Source organism: Heptranchias perlo, chromosome 6, assembly GCF_035084215.1.
Source record: "Heptranchias perlo isolate sHepPer1 chromosome 6, sHepPer1.hap1, whole genome shotgun sequence".
Taxonomy (NCBI): Eukaryota; Metazoa; Chordata; class Chondrichthyes; order Hexanchiformes; family Hexanchidae; genus Heptranchias; species Heptranchias perlo.
In genome coordinates this window covers 101,605,508-101,623,033 of record NC_090330.1, presented here as the reverse complement: position 1 = coordinate 101,623,033, position 17,526 = coordinate 101,605,508, and the positions used below count along the sequence as shown (strand labels likewise).

General features: G+C 39.5%; 1 protein-coding gene across 5 annotated transcripts in view; it reads right to left on the bottom strand.

Moving 5' to 3' along the window:
• klf12b (Kruppel like factor 12b) overlaps positions 1 to 17,526 on the bottom strand; it is a 210,999-nt gene that overhangs the window by 97,573 nt on the left and 95,900 nt on the right. The gene's annotated exons all lie outside the window — the stretch shown is intronic.

The window sequence follows — 17,526 nt, the reverse complement described above, 5'->3', positions numbered from 1 at the left end:
CGGATGTTTTTCAGGCGTCCTTGGGGTGCAACAAGTTCCAATTTCTACCCCCCCATCTCCAATCTCTCTCTCCTCTCAAAGTTCTTGAACGTGTTGTCTCCTCCCAAATCCATGCCTATCTTTCCTGCAACTCCATGTTTTAATCTCTCCAATCAGATTTCCATCTCTGCCACAGCAGTAAAACGCCCCTAGCTAAAGGCACAAATGACATCTTCTGTGACCGGTTAATTATCCCTCCTCATCCTCTCTGTATTCTTTAACATGGTCGACTGTACTATCCTGCTCCAACGGCTTTCCTCCGTTGTCAAACTCGGTGCGATTGCCCTCGCTTGGTTCTACACTTCCATATCCGATTTTGCCAGAGCATCTCCAGAAATGGCTTCTCTTCTGGCGCCCGTACTATTGTCCTCAGCCCCTGCCTCAAACTTTCGTTCCCTTGCCACCAATTCTATCCCCTTCCCCGGCCATTGTCTCTAGCTGAACCAGACTGTTCGCAATCTCGGCATCCCATTCGAAACCGAGCTGAGCTTCCGACCCCATATACTCTCCATCACAAAGACCACCTACTTCCACCTCCATAACATTGCCCAACTCCACCCCTTACTCAGCCCATCCACCACAAAAACTCTCATCCATGCCTTTGTCACCGCCAGACTCAACTACAATGCTCTCCAGGCCAACCTCCCATCCTGCACCCTCTGTAAACTTTAATTAATATGTAAGTAATTCAATAATTTTAGCTAGAGATGCAGAGACCTTTAAGTGGTTGTGGCAAAGTCAGCTTAGCAGATTGCAGACATTAATACATCTCAATATCATCATAATAAAGAATATTTTATGTACAAACTGTGACCAGAACTTAATTAATTGCATGTTGGCGTTGGCTCCCTTCCTCTGTATCATTAGAGACCGAATCAACCATTTGAGTCAGTATTTATATTTCATTTGCAGATAAATATTATTTATTCTTAATGGATTTTTTTTACATTGATGTGGAGGAATATTAGACAGGCATCGGACAGGAAATGGGATAGCATAGATGCTACAAACATTCCTCATAATACTGAAACAATTTAACATTTCTGCTTTTAAAAAAACCTATAGATACCTGACCAAATAGTAATTTAAAAAAATTATTCTGCAAAATGTACTGCCACTATAGCATGGAGGGGCAGAACGTTATGTGGCATTGATGCAGCCACCTAATTAAGATAACCAAACTGGTCTGTCGTTGTTTGGACATTGCAATAGGTCAGGTTCCACTCCCTCTTTTTATGGTGTGCTGCAAATTAGATTTGTTGCAAGAAGTGATGGCAGATTGCAATAAAATTAGTATTTGATTTGGAAATACAAACATATTTTTGTAATAATACAAAAATACTAAAATTAAGTCACAAGCAAAAGCAAAATACTGCAGATGCTGGAAACCTGAAATAAAAACAGAAAATGCTGGAAGTAGGCAGCATCTATGGAGAAAAAAAAGAGTTGATGTTTCAGGTCGTGAATCTTTGTCAGAACTGGAAGAAGTTGAAGATTAAACTGTTTTTTAAGCAAGTACAGAGCCAGGAAAAGGAGGAGAAGGGGAGGGAAGGAAAGAACAAAAGGGAAGATCTCTGATAGGGTGGAGGGCAGGGGTGATTAAATGACAAAAGGGATGATGGTGCAAGGCAAGGAGGGTGGTAATGGGACAAGTAAAGAAACAAAAGATGGGTCTAGAGGAGCTGTAAATGGCAACATCAAAACCATTACCAGCACTTACCGTCCGAAAAAATGGGAGCAGTGGTTATGACCTGAAGTTATTGAAATCAGTGTTGAGTCCAGAAGGTTGCAAAGTGCGTAAACGAAAGATGAGGTGCTGTTCCTTGAGCTTCCATTGAGCTTCATTGGAACAGTGTAAGAGATCGAGGACAGAGAGGTCAGAGTGGGACTGGGACGGGGAATTAAAATGGCAAGCAACCAGCAAGTCAGGGTCACACTTGCGGATTGAGTGGAGGTGTTCAGCAAAGCGACCGCCCAATCTGTGTTTGGTCTCCCCAGTGTAGAGGAGACCGCATTGTGAGCGGTGAATGCAGTATACTAACTTGAAAGAAGTACAAGTAAATCGCTGTTTCACCTGGACGGTGGGAAGGGAGGAGGTGAAAGGGCAGGTGTTGCATCGCCTGCGCTCGCACAGGAAGGTGCCATGGGGAGGAGAACGGGTGTTGGGAATGATGGAAGAGTGGACCAGGGTGTCGCAGAGGGAGTGGTCCCTTCAGAATGCTGAAAGGAGAGGGGAGGGGAGGATGTGTTTGCATTTGGTGGTGGCATCGCGCTGGAGATGGTGGAAATGGCGGCAGATGATACAAGTCACATGTATATCAGGGCTGCTCAACCAGCTGAAGAGACTGGGTAGCACAGTGAGTTAATACTCTTTCACCTTAGGGACCTGCGCTTGAACAAAGCCAAATCTAATTGGTTGAAATCTACTCCCTCTACTGACTTTTAAGAGTCTTACGTGAAATGAGTTTGAACAGTCTTAACTTAGCGACTAGGGATAAGTCTCCGCGCAGTTAGGCACGAATTGACAATAAATCGGGAATTTCATTCAGATAGCTGGAAAGTGGAAACATTCACAGGAGTGTCGTGGGGAGGTGCTGATTCCAAGTTGAGCTTAAGGAATGTTGTGGGGCAGAGGCAAAGAATTGTTACTCTGCATTTTGTACAAGCTACACTTGACCTAAGAGTGCTCATTGGTGACACTGGGTCACAAACGTTTAAAAAGTATTCATCTGGCCAACGGGAATATTCCTTATCTTGACAAACATTACAATTAACCAAAATATCATTTTAAAAAAAACATGGTCAATCTCTGGCTTTTTGCTGTGATTGTCTTTTATTTCCCCAGTTTTTTTAAACATTATTTAATCATATATCTGTGGTGAATTTAACATTCAAGATGAGGGATGTAATGCTGAGAAATGGATATCTAACTACTTCAAAACATTTCCGGGTACCATAATCACAATGACATCTGAAACAAGTAGATTTCACTATACAGGAAATATTCTTATGCCCGGTCTGTTAATTCACACAGAAACAGTGTAGGTGGCAAAGACATCCTTCAAAGAGTAGTGTCAGGACAGAGCTACTCACAGTACTTTTTTCTGATGCAATGTAATTCCAAGCAGATAATACCAGAACATTCACTATAGTTTCATGTTGTGGAGAATTAAAGTTCGATGCTTTTCTTTGGAAGTGTTGATGATGTCTGTTCATTGTTGTTCATCTGTGGTATCCCCAGCTCCCACCCCCATCCCTAATGACTTTTTTCCCCCCCCCCTATATTCTTGGCATTGTGCTAACTGTACATGGTATCTATTGGTTTGCATCCAAACTTGAAGATAAATTTTAGCTGATACCATGACTACCCTTACAGTTGGAGATCATTACCATTGGTAGAACGTTGAAAATCTGCAACACAACATGATTCAGAGCAGATAGAAACATAGGAACAGGAGTAGGCCAATCAGCCCCTCGAGCCTGTTCCACCATTCAATAAGATCATAGAAACATAGAAAATAGGAGCAAGAGTAGGCCTTTCGGTCCTTCGGGCCTGCTCCGCCATTCAAAATGATCATGGCTGATCGTCTAACTCAGTACCCTGTTCCCACTTTTTCCCCATATCCCTTGATCCCTTTAGCATTAAGAAATATATCTATCTCCTTCTTGAATACATCTAATGACTTGGTTTCTACTGCCTTCTGTGATAGAGAATTCCACAGGTTCACCACCCTCTGAGTGAAGAAATTTCTCCTCATCTCAGTTCTAAATGGCATACCCCGTATCCAGAGACTGTGACCCCTGGTTCTGGACTCCCCAGCCATCGGGAACATCCTCCCTGCATCGAGTCTGTCTAGTCCTGTTAGAATTTTATATGTTTCGATGAGATCACCTCTCATTCTTCTAAACTCTAATGAATATAGGCCTAGTCGACCCAATCTCTCCTCATACGTCAGTCCTGCCATCCAGGAATCAGTCTGGTAAACCTTCGTTACACTCCCTCCATGGCAAGGACATCCATCCTCAGATAAGGAGACCAAAACTGCATACAATACTCCACATGTGGTCTCACCAAAGCCCTGTATAACTGCAGTAAGACATCCCTGCTTCTGTACTCAAATCCTCTTGCAATGAAGGCCAACATACCATTCACCTTCCTAACTGCTTGCTGCACCTGAATGCTCGCTTTCAGCAACTGGTGTACAAGGACACCCAGGTCTCGTTGCACCTCCCTTTTTCCCAATCTATCACCATTCAGATAATAATCCGCCTTTCTGTTTTTACAACCAAAGTGGAAAAACCTCACATTTATCCACGTTATACTGCATCTGCCATGTTCTTGCCCACTCACCTAACTTGTCTAAATCACATTGGAGCCTCTTTGCATCCTCCTCACAGCTCACATTCCATCCCAGCTTTGTGTCGTCTGCAAACTTGGAAATGTTACATTTAGTTCCCTCATCCAAATCATTGATATATATATTGTGAATAGCTGGGGCCCAAGCACTGATCCCTGTGGTACCCCACTAGTCACTGCCTGCCACCCAGAAAAAGACTCGTTTATTCCTACTCTCTGTTTCCTGTCTGTCAACCAATTCTCAATCCATGCCAGTATATTCCCCCCAATCCCATGTGCTTTAATTTTGCACACTAACCTCTTGTGTGGGACCTTATCAAAAGCATTCTGAAAATTCAAGTATACCACATCCACTGGTTCTCCCCTATCTATTCTACTAGTTACATCCTCAAAAAACTCCAGTAGATTTGTTAATGCATCCACTATTTCCAGGGCCACTTCCTTTAGTACTCAGGTCCTGGGGATTTGTCAGCCTTTAGCCCCATTAATTTCCCTAGCACTATTTTTTTTACGAATACTGGTTTCCTTCAGTTCCTCACTCTCACTAGACCCTTGGTTCCCTCACATTTCTGGCAGGTTACTTGTGTCCTCCTTTGTGAAGACAGAACCAAAGTATGTGTTTAATTGTTCTGCCATTTCTTTGTTCCCCATTATAATTTCCCCCATTTCTGACTGTAAGGGACCTACATTTGTCTTCACTAATCTTTTTCTCGTGACATATTTATAGAAACTTTTACAGTCAGTTTTTATGTTCCCTGCTAGTTTACTCTCATACTCTATTTTCCCCCTCTTAATCAATCTCTTTGTCCTCCTTTGCTGAATTCTGAACTGCTCCCAATCCTCAGGCTTGCCGCTTTTTCTGGCAATTTTATATGTCTCCTCTTTGGATCTAATATTATCCCTAATTTCTTTTGTAAGCCACGGTTGAGCCACCTTTCCTGTTTTATTTTTGCACCAGACAGGAATGAATAATTGTTGTAATTCCTGTACACATTCTTTAAATATTAGCCATTGCCTATCCACTGTCATCCCTTTTAGTAAAGTTCCCCAATCTATCATAGCCAACTCGCACCTCATACTTTCATAATTTCCTTTATTTAGATTCAGGACCCTAGTTTTGGATTCAACTACTTCACTCTCCATCTTAATGAGGAATTCTATCATGTTATGGTCGCTCTTCCCTAAGGGACCCTGCACAACAAGATTGTTAATTAATCCTTTCTCATTGCACAATACCCAGTCTAGGATCACCTGTTTTCTAGTTGGTTCCTCAATGTATTGGTCTAGAAAACCATCATGCACACACTCCAGGAATTCCTCCCCGACAGTGTTATTGCTAATTTGGTTTGACCAATCTATATGTAGATTAAAGTCACCCATGATTGTAGTTGCACTCTTCTTGCATGCGTCTCTAATTTCCTGTTTACTGCCCTCCCCTACATCTCCACTACTGTTTGGGGGCCTATCGACAACCCCCACCAATGTTTTCTGCCCCTTGGTGTTTCTTAGCTCCACCCATACAGATTCCACATCGTGATTTTCCGATATCCTTCCTCACTATTGCATTGATTTCCTCCTCTACTAACAAAGCTATCCCTTTTTGAATGTCCTTCCTAAATATTGAATACCCCTGGATGTTCAGTTCCCATCCTTGGTCACCCTGCAGCCATGTCTCTGTAATCACAACTATATCATAACCGTTAATATCTATCTGCGCTATTAATTCATCTAGCTCATTGCGAATGCTCTGCACATTTAGACACAATGCTTTTAGACTTGTCTTTTTAAGATTGCTAGTCATCTTAGTTTTATTTTGCACTATCGCCCTATTTGTTTCTCACCCTTGTTTTCTCTGCCTTCCACTATTGCTTCTTCCCTTTCTGTCTTTTGTTTCTATCCTTGTTTCCCCCTCCTCTGTCTCCCTGCTCAGGTTCCCATTCCCCTGCCATTCCAGTTTAAACCTTCCCCAACAGCACTAGCAAACACCCTCGCGAGGACATCGGTCCCAGTCCTGCATGGGTATAACCCGTCCTGCTTGTACAGGTCCCACCTTCCCCAGAACCGGTCCCAATGTCCCAGGAATCTAAATCCCTCCCTCCTTCACCATCCCTGCAGCCACGCATTCATCTGGTCTATTCTCCTGTTCCTATACTCACTAGCACGTGGCACTGGTAGTAATCCTGAGATCACTACCTTTGAGGTCCTGCTTTTTAATTTATCTCCTAATTCCTTAAATTTACCTTGCAGGACCTCATCCTGTATGGCCTCATGGCTGTATCTTAATTCCACCTACCCGCCTTTAGTTCCATAACCATTAGGACCCTTAACTAACAAAAATCTATCAATCTCAGTTTTGACATTTTCAATTGACCCCCCCCCCCCCCCCCCCGCCTCAACAGCTTTTTGGAGGAGAGAGTTCCAGATTTCCACTATACTTTGCGTGAAGAAGTGCTTCCTGACATCACCCCAGTTCTTTAAGGGCTGTAGTAGCATTTAAAGGCATAAAGTCACTTAAAGTTAAGTGGCTACATATGGAGAAAAAATTTGTTTCCTACAAAATTTTCTTATGTGTGAAGAGAGTAGAATAAGTACGATGTAGAACTAGCTTGTGATTGTTGAACACAAGTGTCAGGAAGCTTTCTTGCCTCTGAGTTAGAAGGTTGTCCTGATGATCCCCCATTGACCTTGGAATACCAAAGTGGCAATAGGAATTGAGGGTACAGTAGCCTCATCATAATTTTTATTTTATTTAGTGGCTCAGTCGGTAGTTTTCTCGCCTCTGAATGAGAGGATTGTATGTTCAAGCCCCACTCCAGGACTTCAGCACATATAAACTAGATTGATACTTAAGTGCAGTACTGAGGGAGTGCTGCATTGTCAAAATTGATGCCCTTCAGATGAAATAGTAAACTGCTGGTTCAAGTAGGCATTAAAGATTTCATGGCACTATTTGAAAAAGAGTGGGGAGGTCTCCTGACCAACAGTCTCCTGACCAACAACTCCACCAAAAATAGCTAAACTGGTTATTCAATTCACTACTATTTGTGCCACCCTGCCGTGTGCAAAATGCCTGCTTCATTTGCCCAAATAACAGCAATTATTTGGTCACCATTCCCAATCTCTTCTTTGGCTCAGCATCCATTGTCCTTCTCTTGAGTGCCTTGGAAGGTTTTTTCTACATTAAAAGGTCCCATATAAATGCAAGTTATTGTTGTTAACTTCAAAGAAGTAATTAACTGTGTGTGAAGTGCTTTGAGATGTTTCTAAGAAATGCGATGATGGGCTATATAAATGTAAGTTATTTCTTTCCAACACACAGAAGAAATCAAAGTAAAAGTAATCCAACTGCAAAACAAAATCGTAATTTTGTCCACCTGTTTTTTTTTTACTTTTTAAATTGATTTTTCCCTCCATTTTTTCATCCTCCTCCTTCCTCTTAAGAGCTCTTCATATCATTCGCCATTCCCCTAGGTGAGAAGTTAGACAAATTACTTGCTCTCCGTCCCTGCCAATGGTGCTCTGTACCGAGGTAGGAGGTCTGTAAGAGAAACTTGGGTAACGTCTTTGCCTTTTCCCCTCTATCGCTATGGTCTGTGTCTAGCCTCTGCTCAGTGCCACCATAATAGTGCAGCTCAAACTAGGAACTACGGCCATGAACTTGTTTTCTGCCTGTCAGTACTCCAAATTGTGTGTACCACTGGGTCTCACAGGGCTGTTTAAATCTAGCCCATAGTTTGCACTTACATCTACAGCGCAATGTCATTAGGTTTTGAGGTATACAAGCTAGATTCCTTTTATGGAACTTTGACAAAAATATATCAGATATAGACAATATTTGCACTGTAAATCTTTAGGACAGTTAAAAACTTTATTCTGTTTATAAGGGTGCGACTTATCGTTGAACTCCTTACTCATAAGCACAAGTCCTCATCCATTCTGAAATGTTATTGAACAATATTAATAAAGTAGTATATTGAAAATATTATATCAAGTTAAACAGTATTATTTTGATTTTAAAAGTACTTGTTTTTCAGAATTAAAACTGGATAGCACTGAACACAATCTACTCCATTTTTGATGAATTGAAGTAATTTTTTTTCACAAAATATGAATTTTCCAATAACTTGTCTTAAGCAATGTAAATAATACAGCAAAGTGGGAATTTAGAGCTAAAACAATAGAATTAGCAGATCATTTAGATTAAGTGACTTTGAATTAAGAGGAGTAGATTGTATGGTGCCAGTCATAGATTCTGCCATTAACGTTTTATATTGCACAGTTTTAATTACAAGGTTCACATTGCCCCTTTAAGGCTTAACAGTTTGCAACAAAACAGAAAAGTTTTAGTTTTTTTTGCTTTTTAAAGATTAATTTACTGTAACGACTATAATTAAACTGCTTAGTGAGGTTTTGATTTGTCTGGAGATGCAGCTTTAAAAGATTGAGATTTGTCTGAAACCGGAGCTTTAAGGGACTAATGTACAGAAACTAATTAAAAAGCATTGATTACAGATAAAACCTCAGCTATTTTCCATCTGTCATTATGTTGGCCAGCTTAAACACAAAATCTTTCCACATTTTGACCAGATTACATCATCTCCCAGGAAAGAAACCATTTCATGCAATATCCAACAGATTTTGGTCGAACTGTTAAATTTCTTAGTATTTTTTTGATTGAGTTCAAATTAGATTCTATGCTCTTAGACATAACACTGCTATCCAACACTGCAGCCAGACACTGATCTCAGTCTAGGTCACCAGCTTTCTCTAGCTGGCTCTGAAACTTAGCCAGACTTCAATAAGAGTCTAAAAAGAATTAGTCCATTAGTCATGCTGCATGAAAGCAACATACAAATATAAACCTGTCTGAAAAATATTGCTAAAAGCAAGCTTTTTTTTAATGAAACCTATACAGAATAAAACTAAGCTTAAGAAATACCTGCCAACTGAGACAAGGGGGTAATTTTAACTTTTGACAATTGTGTAAAATGGACTATATTGGATAGGCTGCCCATTATACACCACTCTTGATTTTTTTCTTTTCACTGAAGTCAATGGAAGAAACAATCAGGTTGGGAGTTTTATGGGCGGCCAATACGATATCGCACTTTTTATACTGTCGACCAAAGTTAAAGTGACTCCTTCTTTAATTATGCAAGCTATCCAAAAAGGAGACAAACTTTTTACATTGACCAGGGGAATAATTTACAGGAAAGGTCATAGGAATTGGATGCTAATTTAAAAAAAATAGAAAATAAACTGAGAAAACAACCGTGCTGCATTCACACCTAAATTACTTTCTTTGAAATGTGCAAAAGTGCATTTGGACTCCTATCTCTGGTCAAAACGATGATGCAGCAAAGAAACTGCGTGTCAAAGACATTTGTGTGAAAATATAAGAACAGGAAGAAAATGAGGAAAATATTTGACCAGGATCTGAATATCACATTATATGTGAACTGCACAGCATAAAGTTGCTCATTTTTAATTTTCACTGGCAAAACTACGACCGTCCAAATATGTTAAGCACAATAATGTTTTTGTTGTGGCAAAGAAATTTGACACTTCTCATAAGAATTTTTGCAGACTAGAAACATTTTCTTCACTGAATAGCAACTGCAAATAATCTGTCACTGTTATTTTATTGAATGTCTAGAAGCTTAAATCCAATCTCCTCTTATTTGCTCAACCAATCTAGTCATTAGTTCTCAAATCCAACATTGAGTTGTTTATATGGTGTTTTTCTAAATTAATACTCATATCATAGATGAATATTAATTGGATTTTTAAAATTTAATATTTGCAGTATGTGAAGAAAAATCACAAATCTATGCTCATTATGTTGATTCCCATTCATTAAATACTTTCTACAATAAATTCCTGTTTTGTACATGTGTTTATGCTCATAATGTCTTTAAGGGATCAATCTCTGAAGTCTCTCCCATGCTGCTTCATTGGTGTGATTTGAAATGATGCTGTTGAAATGATTGTCCAGAATTAGACTAAAATGGAGAGCGGCTTGTGTCTGTCTTTTCAATGTACTTAAACTTACATCTACCAGGAATGTGGCCACAAATGCACAGACTAGTATTTTACTGAGAATCAAATGAATATTCCAAAAAGAGTAAAACTTGCTTGTTTTGGGTGGAAATGGTTACTTATACTTCCATTTAGTAATAAAAACATTTTATCTCTTTTACCTAGAGTTGCTGCTAAACTTCCCTTCTTGAAACCCTTGAATAATCGTGCTTTGGGAATCACTATTGTGGCTTCCGAGGGATTACTCGCAGGTTCATCTGAAGGTCACCTGCATGATGAGGCTTTACTAGGCTATTGTTGGCTTGGCAAAGTGTCTTGGAAGACAGTTGGCCATGTTCATGTACAAGCAGCGATCAAGGATGTGATTAGTGATGCAATCGCATCACTGCATTCCCGATTGTATTTGGTATTACAAATGATTTATTCTTGTCATTGTAAAGTTTTAATAAGAATGAAATATTAACAATCCGTAAACTGTATTGCAAATATTTTGCTGCAGCAGGTCTAACACTTCTTGCACTGGACATTTTTCTAGTGGCCAGCAGGAACAGTTGAGCAATGGTCCAGAAAACAAGGCTGTCAGAAAAATGTTCAATTTGCTGGCATTGTCTCTTTTATGTTGAGTAGCATATTGTGTAGTGATTAAGAATGGTAAGGGAGCCACCGTTATTATTGGGTACTGGGATAAACAGCCATCTGAATTCCATGATGAGATTACTGGTGTGAAGTCGTTTACATGCATCGCCAATTATTTTTTTTAAATAGCACATAGGCACAGGCAAGTTTGTGTAATAAAAACAGAAAATGCTGGAAATACTCAGGTCACTCCGCAAAGGAAAAAGACAAATTCATGTTTTGGGTCCAAACAGTTCTTCAGAAATGAAAACTGAAAGATTAAAAAGGTCCTTTTTTATGGTGGAAGAGACAATAAAATGGGGACGGGCAAAGGAAAATATTCCAATCACCAAGGGGAAGCTAATGGGTTGAATGGCCTGAAAGTTTTAGACAAGCAGGAAGCTTTTAATTGATATAAAAAGATCAAATCAGTGAAAATATGAAAATACATTGGAAGAATGAAATTATGTGCAAATAAAAAAGATGGTGAAAAGCATGGGGAAGGCATGAGGTCTGAAATGAAAGCAGGAAATTCTGGAAACACATAGCAGGTCAATCCATCCCAAAAGGGGAAAACAGGCCCAACCCTAAGCCCTGCCAGAACAATGTCCTAGTGAAGAGTCAACACCCAAAGCATCAATACTTCTCCCTTGGATGTGGACAGACCCACTCCACATCCCCAGCACCTCTGCTGTAAAGAAAATAAGTCAATATTCAGATACTGTTTGTGCAGTTTGCATTGAGTTTGGTTGTAGCAGTAATAAGAAATCAAAGACAGAGAGATCAGAGTCGAAATCTACATTTGGGAGGTTTGTGGGATTGAAAACGTTTAACAATAAAGAAAGGAAAATGCTCTAAATATTTTTCACAATGTTTTTGAGCACCATCTTGGTTTCTCCACTAAGCTGAGGACTTCGTGCTGGAAATAATACTCATAACATAATAAAACTTGCAAAAAATGACAAAACATACCTATACAATAGCATTTTCTGTGCATGAAATGTCTGTAATGATTTCCAGTGGAAGCAAGTTCCTATGTGAAAAACGTCAATTAGAGTTCATGGGGTTTCCCAGAGCTATTACTCTCAGCTAAAGTGACTCAACAGATTACGTGCTACAGCTCCCACATGCATTTGTGCCTACAAGCTGCATTGCTTTTTTTATATCTCTGGCATCAAGAGTCACGATTCGCAGAGTGCACCAGTGGCAATTTGTGGCATTTATGGGCAACTTTACTTTCACGATCCATAGTTACTAGTAGCAGGATGAAAACTGACCCGAAATAATTTCAGGTAAAACAAATCTTACAACTGACAGAATTCAATCAAATTAATTTAGATTCAAACCCAGATCCCAGAGCTGAAAGGAATATTAACCCATAGTACTGCTCCGTGCCTGTTAGATTTAATCTAGCAAATCATTTTCAGTATTATAAAGTTTAAACAATATTTAGTTGACTTTCAAGGTCTAGTGCCCCTTTCTAATTCAGTCGAATTTCAATTCTGAGTTGAGGAATTTGTCACAATAGGTCAGAGTATCGCTGAGCCTTAGGTTCAAATTCAGCCAAGATTGATGGGAAAAAATGTTCTCTCTTTCTGTCAGCCGTAAGGATCCTTGGTTAAATGAGCTTGGGCAGTCACAGTTGCTAATGGGCATGGGTAAACAGCACAAAACTACTTGTATTTTGCCACTAATATTGGCTGCCTCACTCAGGGAGAGCAGAATAAAGGCTGAGGGAGCAGGGGATCTTTTCCTGTCTTTGGCAGAGTTGAGGCACTTTGTTGGGGACAACAAAGGGAACTCATTGCAGTCCTTGAACTGTGGCTGTTTGATACAAATATGGATGCAAAAAGTAATTCCCTCCTCCAACATTGCTTGCTTCAGCATAAACATTTACCAGAAACTTGATAAAAGGCAGAAGATTGCCCATAGAATTTCTAATAGATAATCTGGGATCTTCAGCTCACTTTCTGATGCTCCCAGCAGCCTATACATGACAGCAGTTTCCCATATTTGCTTAAGATTCAATTTTATTTATTAGTTTGTATTGTAGTATTTGATGATAATGCAGTTTTTATTTATTCTGTCCTTTACCCTTCCAATACCATTTTTCTCAGATACTTATATGAATGCAAAAGATACTTTTTCTCTCTACTTCCTACGTGGGACTTGTACCATTCTTGAACCTACCAGAGGCCTAGTGCTGCACCAGGGATGTTTTTCCACTATTGACTTTGGTCGAGCTAACTGACTTGTAGGAGCATAGGAACAGAAATAGGCCATTCAGCCCCTCGAGCCTGTACTGCCATTCAATTAGATCATGGCTAATCTGTATCTTAACTCCACCTGCCTGCTTTGTTACTTATTACTTCTGTCATGTCTGAACTCAGCATCAAACACCTCATAAACATCATTTTCTCTCAGCATCAGAAAGCTTCACCCCAGGCCACACCTTTAGCTCAGCACTTTTATTTAACAAATTAAACTCTATAAAGCACTGATGAAATTCAATCTTTTCATTTTTAATGTTTTTTTCCCTAAAAGGCTTGTGCCTAATCATTGTTGTTTGTGAATTTCCCACCTGGTTATCATGTGATATGAGTCATCATTGGTGCACTCTGGGCATTGCAGTTCCAGAGGAGTGGGAGTGAAAATTACAACTTCCATGATGCAGCTCTTCATGTACAGAATTTATTGACAGGAATTAGAAGTCCCTCCGGCCAGATGAACAATCCTCTTATATCTGGTGGTCATGTGATACAAGTCTTCCCAGTGCACACTCCATAATGTAGATCCACAGGAGAGGGAGAAAACAAACTCGCATTTCTCTCTCTCACAATTTATCAACAAGTGTTAGAAATCCTGTCTCAGTTGAAGTATGCAATCATTGAATGCTGAACACAACTCAAATCGCAGGCCTTAAAGATGGCAGGGGCATATTAGTGCAGTGGAAACTCAGTGAAATGTGCTATGTTCCAAATATGCAATGGCACACTATATGGATCAGCTCAGCGAGGTGATTTTCCCAGAATTATGTAATTCTAATGTATTATGGTATATATTTACTTTTAGTTGTATATGCTAGGAAGTGAGGAAACTATGAGGCTGCTCAAATGACTCAAAGGAACTTGTTTAAGTAATTACATTGGTTGGCTTTCTAATGCTTGCAGGATATTAATTGATTAGCTTTTCCTATCTTATAGATTTATAGATAAGTGTGAAGTGGTGCATTTTGTTAGGAGGAATAAGGAGACCACCTACTCCCTGAAAAATAAGAGTCTAAATGAGGTGGAGGAGCAAAGGGATCTAAGGGTACAAATTCACAAATCATTAAAAGTAGCGACGCAGGTTAACAAAGCCATAAAAGAGCACTGGGGTTCATTTCCAGAGGAATAGAATTCAAAAGCAGCGAAGTTATGTTAAACTTACACATACACCCTCTTTCTAACTGCCTGTCTTCCAGAGATTTCTTAAATTGAATTCTCCTAGATTTGTGGGTCTAACTGATGCCCATAAACCTGCATTGTCTACGACATGAAGACATAACAGTTTGTGACTCAAGCTTTCACTTCACATCAAATCCTTTTAGCGAGCATGCAATCCGTCACCTGGTAAAATGAAACCCCTCATCACTTATGTGACTACACGTGGAACTGACTCAAAACAGCAAGTAGTAAATGGCGCACAGGCAAAGGACAGAAGATGTGAGAGAAAGTTAAAGAACAAAAGAAAACATTGCAAAGACTAAGTAAGGGCATTTTGGTAGAAGGAATAAGGAGGTCACCTACTTCTTGGAAAATAAGAGTCTAAATGGGGTAGAGGAACAAAGGGATCTAGGGGTACAAATACACAAATCATTAAAAGTAGCAACACAACTTAAGGCCATAAAAAATGCAAACAAAGCACTGGGGTTCATTTCTAGGGCAATAGAATTGAAAAGCGGGGAAGTTATGTTAAACTTATGTAGAACCTTGGTTAGACCACATGTAGAATAATGTGTATAGTTCTGGTCTCCATATTACTCAAAGGATATAGAGACACTGGAGAAGGTGCAAAAAAAGATTCACAAGTGTGATAACAGAACGGAGAGGTTATCAGGAAAGGCTGAACAGGCTGGAGCTTTTTACTCTACAGAAATGAAGGCTGAGAGGTGACCTGATAGAGTTCTTTAAAACTATGAAGGGGTTCAATAGGGTAGATGTAGACAAGATGTTTCCACTTGTGGGGGAGTCCAAAACTAGGGGCCATGAATATAAGGTAGTCACTAATAAATCAAATAAGGAATACAGGAGAAATTTCTTTACTCAGAGAGTGGTGATAATGTGGAACTCACTACCGCATGGAGTAGTTGTTGAAGCGAATAACATAGATGTGTTTAAGGGGAAGCTAGATAAGTTCATGAGGGAGAAAAGAATAGAAGGATATGTTGATAGGGTTAGATGAAGAAAGGTTGGAAGAGGCTCATGTGGAGCATAAATAACGGCATAAACCTGTTGGTCTAAATGGCCCATTTATGTGCTGTAGCTACCAGGTAGTACTGTGTAAATACCATGTAACACTATGTAATATCTGTTTAGTGAATAAATCTGTTTTTGATTGGTTCAGATTTAGTCAATGAAATACTTGAGTAAATCAACACGGTTAAGTTAACAGATAGTAGTTATATATGTCAATCATGATTGTTTGCTCAGCGGACAATTTTGAATGTACTACTTTGAAGTATAACATCTGTGCAAGAAGTATCACTGCAGATATGTGACAAGAGCAAAACTTATTAAATAGAGAGCACTTAGACATTTGTAGTTAAACAACTGAGTCCAGTCACTTTAGTAGATATTTGTCTTCTATTTTTATGAATGGATGTACAATCCTACACAGATGTCACCATTTTGAGACCTGCATTTTGATTTGCTAATTATTGCTCCTACTTGGTCAGGAGTTGTGTTACAACCTAACATCACAGGATAGGGAGTGTTGCAGAGAGGAGTTGCTGTAATTAATAAAATGGAAGCAGAATCAATGCTCTATTGTAAAAAGCAGCTTGCTTTTTTTTTTACACAAGGAAAACACAAAAGAATATCCTGAACACAAAACATCTCCTTTGGTATATTTATGAGAAGGAAAATCTGACAGAAATGGAAAACAATATTAACGTAAATGACTCATGCACTTTCCATTCAAGGGGTACTTCACTTTAGTGTTCCATCACCAGCGATGTTTATCTCCACTGTATGTAGTTTAGGAATGCTTTTAAGTGTCAATGAACATCCAAACTATTTTAATTCAAACTATTTATTACAATGAGATTAGAATGGTGCACCTACATGCGTGGTTGGGCCAAGGAACATATTGCACATTTTTCTGCCCCTCCCCACTCAAAATGATAGTGAAATATTGAATATGAGTGGGATAAAATCATGCTGTGTGAAATTAGTGTCATAGCCCTTTAACACTTTCATATGGAATTCTTTTGTCTGCAATTTCCATTGATTTTAGCAATTCAGGAACTGAGCAAGAACATTGTCTTTGCTATACTAGTAAAATAAGCATTGTAAAGTTTTTGTTTTCATTTATTCATCCTATAATTGTAAAGGATAGTTCTGTTCACCCATCACCCCTGTGCTCGCTGACCTACATTGGATCCCGATCCGGCAACGCCTCGATTTTAAAATTCTCATCCTTGCTTTCAAATCCCTACATGGCCTCACCACTCCTTATCCCTGCAACCTCCTCCTGCCCTACAACCATCTGAGATCTCTGCGCTCCTCCAATTCTAGCCTCCTGTGCATCGCTGATTTTCATCACTCCATCATTTGCGGCCATGCCTTCAGCTGCCTAGCCCTAAGCTCTGGAATTTCCTCCCTAAACCTCTCTGCCTCTCTCTCCTCCTTTAAGACCCTCCTTAAAACCTACCTCTTTGACTCGGCTTTAGGTCACCTGTTCTAATATCTCCTTATGTGGCTCAGTGTCAAGTTTTGTTTGATAATCGCTCCTATGAAGCACCTTGGGATGTTTTACTACGTTAAAGGCGCTATATAAAGGCAAACTATTGTTCTAAACATCTCCATTTCCAGTCTCTCTCCTCTATGTTGTCACATTCTGCTATAGAACCTTGGGCAGTGTCCTTCACTGTTACACTACAAACTACCAACGTTATGCCATGCCAACAGGAGGAGCACATTTAATACTCCTCACACTAAGAATATTTTAATTTTTTTGTTTTTGTGACAAACGTCTGCAAATGTTAATATACATTCTTTTACATGCTAATATAATACTGTTGGCTGAGTAAATATTACTGGTGGATCTTCTGAGGCATTGTTCGTACTATGTCAGGGAGATGCTATTTTATAACAGCTGCAGTGTTATACTATGTAACACACAATATATTAATCTGCTGCTGAAATGGGGCTGCATTTAGAATGGCCTGTCCCTTTAAATGTTATTAGTAAACACATCCTGAATAAGTAAAAAGC